Genomic DNA, 4,474 nt, shown 5'->3' on the forward strand with positions numbered 1-4,474 from the left:
AATTTCTCGCAATTATTTTTAATATTTTTGAATTTGTGAGTACCCACACATTCGACGAGTACCCAAGGACCCGCAAGTTGCAGACCCAACAGGTATCATCATAGGTCTGAGTCCAAAAATAAAGTAACACGAAGGGTCCGAGTAATGCATTATCTGGACACATCCAGACCCACTCTCATCCCTAGTAGACATTAAAGCACAAAGTAGACATTAAAGTAGAAAGTAGACAATTAACAACGCTAGTTTGAATAAACACTATTAAAAATAGAAAATAGACATTTAAGAACGGTCGCTTCAGTGAGCGCTATTAAAAGTATAAAATAGATATTTAACAGTGTTCGCTTAAGTAAGTGTTGTTGAAAGTATAAAGTAGATATTAAATAGTGCTCGCTTGTGTGAGTATTAGTAAAAGTAGAAAGTGGACATTTAATAAAGCTTACTTGAGTGAGTGTTGTTGACTGTTCACTTTCAATGACACTTTTGAATTAAAAAGATGTAAATGTAGGATAGATAGTAGAGTTAATTTAAGAACAAATGGTGAGTTGCATCATTGGAGTGAAAAGGAGAAAAATTACTTAAGTCACTGAAGAATTATAAAATAAGATACATGACTCATTTAAGGATAATTGTAAAGATACACCGGATAAATACTCTAATAGATAATTATAAAACTTTTGATTACTAACAGTTTTGTTTTAATTAATTCATCAATTTTAATAATGATTTATTATAAATGACACAAAATAGTCCTATAAAAAGAAGTGGAAATAAAAAATCATAAAATTGATTGTCTTCTATGTCTAGTTGTAGCTCCAATTATTGGCATAGGTGACAAATGGAATTATTTCCTATTCTACGTGCCACCATGAGAAGTCATTCCCTTAAACGCAACGTCAAGACACATGTTGTGTGATTGGTCGATCAAATGTAGACTCCAACATGTCCTAGTCGCTAACCCACATGTTTGAGAACCATTGGTCTACACTTTCGCTCAATCACAGCTTGTCTATGTGGTTACTGTATCGCGTCACTTCAATATGTAGTGACGATTTCTTGTCCCTATGTGAGCAATTGCCAAGTGTGGCTTTATGTGCTGATCTGATTGAACCATCTAAAGTATGACGCATGACCTTAGTCGCGTTATTTATTGCAGCGACATTGACGCATGTGGATAACATAAGTTGTTTGCACCGCTTTTCTCCTGTTTTTGTACCATATATTTGCTTCCATTAATACTTTCACACATTACAATGTAATTTTCATTTTTTTTAATTTTTGAATGTTATTTTATTCGTTTTTTTCAAATTTTAATAATAAAAATATGTTTAAAAATAGTAATAATAAAATATAAAATAATATATTAGTATATAATAATAATTAAATAATTAAATTAAATTAATAATAAATTACAATTAATATATAATATTAATAACTAAAAATTAAAATTTTATATATGTTGTTCTAAAAAGTTTAAGATGGATGTGGTGACAAGTACTCTATCTTTCTTCTTGTTTTGGGTGGAGAAATGGATGCAATTATAAGTACTATCTCTACCATCCCGTGGAACAGACAATAATTCACGGTCAATGTTGCATATTTTCTCGCAACTCATAGTGAAATCTTTTTAAATTGATTATTTTAAAAAAATTACTTGTTTGCCTAATTAAAATTCATTCTCATTAATTGAATTTTTATCAATTAAATTTAAAAATAACTTGGAAATTTAATAGTTAGTTTACACCTCATATTGCATCTTACTTTCTACTTCATGTTAAGAAGTAGTGGTCAGTGTTGTTTCTACCATCTCTCAAACTAAAAGGATAGTTCATGACAAATATCGTCTATTTTTTATTAATTTTCTTAGAATTAATATTGTTTCTTCCATCTTCCAAATTAGGAAGGAGATTTTATGATATGTTTCTTTTCTTCCAACTTTAGTTAATCAAAATTAAATTAATCTAATAATTAATTTTTAAATAGTTTTCAACATAATTATATGGTTTTAATTTCTTTCTTGCACAAAGTAATATGTATGAGGCAAAAGAAACACTTGTTAGACACCTTAATGAAAAATATACAATTTTGATTTAATAAATATTTAATAATTAAAGTTAAGGATAGAAAAAGTGCCATAATATTGTCGTCTGCCTTCCAATTTTTAAACATTTTTTTTATAATAAGGTTTAAAGATTAGGTTAATCACTTTTTATTATTTGTTGATCTTTCAAGAGCAAGTTTAACCATATATTTGTTATTGTGTCCCAACTTAAAAGGATGACAAATATAATTTAATTATTATATTTTGTTATTTAAAATTTTAATTATTAAATTAAAGTGGTTAAGGAAAGTGATAAAAAAGTTTTCTTTTCTAATTATTGGTCACTATCGTGTAGACTGACACTCTGTATTGGTTACCCACATTCTTATTTTTTATGATATAGAATGTATCATCTTCAATTTAAGAAAAAACAATTTAAATATAACAAATGCAATATATAAACTAAATAGAGAGTGAAGTTTAATAAGATAACATGTGATAGTTAATATGATATACATAAAACTTATACGAATTTTTCATGTTTATACATCTAATAATCATTATAGAGTTGTTAGATGTTTTTATGTTATCGTGTGTTCTTCTTGGATTGTGTTCCTATCCGGCGAACCAAAGGTCATGTTTAGACGCCGAGGTGGCCCCACTTGTTGGGACCACCGAAGTTGACCCAGGAGACAACATGCCTTCCGTACTCCACCAACCTACCTGCCAGCGCAACAGACGGGTTGCAGAGCAGGCTAAGAGACAAGAAGGGCACAGTGTACGACCCAACAGGCCGCCTGACACGGGAAAAGCAGCTCCAGACAGCACCTTTGGTCGGCCACGCGTCGCACCACCAGCCAAGAGCCCAAGGTCAACTCTCACTCCTATAAATAGAAGTATCTACCAACAGGAAGTATCTTAACCTCAACTCCTAGACTCTCTAATATTATTCTTCTTGTCACTCACTCTCTACTTCATATACTGACTTGATCGTCGGAGAACCTTTTCAGGTACCTCCACCGACGGGTCCAACTCTTTGCTGCCTTCAGTCACCTTGACGACCGCTTCCTACCTCTTCATCAACATCTGACTCATCATTGTCCGTACTCTTGTGTTCTGATAAAGAACATTGGCGCCGTCTGTGCTTCCTACTCACAAAATGGTAACCACCAGAAACCGAGCTCTATCAACCAGCCAAGTCGACCCTGCACCAAGCAACCTCCCCCCACCGAGACAACCATCCCACCAAGCTAGCCATAGCCATCAGGCCACTCCAGACCAGCAGCCGACCACCCAACAACTTCTCCAAATGCTGGAACGCCAAGAACGGCTCATCCAGCAACAGGCCAATGTCATACAAGAACTCCGCCATTCCAAAATCAACCCTGAGGATCTTTCCGAACGCCCTCTTCACGAGAATAACCATGAAGAGTCAGCAAACGAGTCACACCTACCTTCCCAATCAGCCCCACACCACTCGTGTGGTGCTAAGCATCCTTTTACACCTGCTATCATGGCTTATCCCTTACCCTCCCATTTTCACCGCCCAACAAACATGGACCAATATGACGGGACGGCAGACCCACAAGACCACCTGGACGCCTTCGAGGCCTCTATGTTATTCCACGGGGCGTCCGACCCCATCATGTGCAGGGCTTTCCCCCTGACTCTGAAAAAAGCGGCCCTTCAGTGGTTCACCCGCTTAGCCCCCAGCAGCATCAACACTTGGGAAACTCTTGTTTCCGTTTTTAACACAAGTTTCACCGCAAGCAAGGAGCAACCAAGGTCATCCTACACGTTGTCCGGTATCCGCCAAGGATCCAACGAATCCATCCGCGCATACCTCGATCGATTCAATACAGAAGCTATGAAGGTAAGAACACTGAGCCCCGAGGTAGCCGTGCATGTCCTCGTTATGGGACTTCGGGAAGGCCTCTTTCGCACAGAACTAGCCAAGTACACTGATCTCACTATGGAAGACCTCCGTGCCAAAGCCCAGCAATTCATCAACCTCGAAGAAACCCACCACATGCACACTCATACTGAGCCCCAAACACACCACCCCTCACGGGAAACCAAACGACCAAGACCACAAGACCTACCCCGCGACTTACCCTCACTAACCAAAAGAGCCAAATACTCCACTTATACCCCCCTGAACGCCAGCCGTTCCCGAATCTTGCAAGAAGTCCTTTCCACTCACCTTGTCCAACTCCCACGCCCCCGCCCTACTAAGCCCGGCCCACTAGACCGATCCAAATATTGTGACTACCACAGTATGTTCGGCCACCTAACCAATGATTGCACTCAGCTCCGAGATACTATTGAAGACCTCATACAGGCAGGTCACCTGCAACGATTTATCGCAGGTTTAGAGCAGCGCCGGCGATCACCACAGCCCCGCCGCCCAGAGCCACCAAGAAGACGGTCCCCCCC

Source organism: Lupinus angustifolius, unplaced genomic scaffold, assembly GCF_001865875.1.
Source record: "Lupinus angustifolius cultivar Tanjil unplaced genomic scaffold, LupAngTanjil_v1.0 Scaffold_603, whole genome shotgun sequence".
Classification (NCBI taxonomy): domain Eukaryota; kingdom Viridiplantae; phylum Streptophyta; class Magnoliopsida; order Fabales; family Fabaceae; genus Lupinus; species Lupinus angustifolius.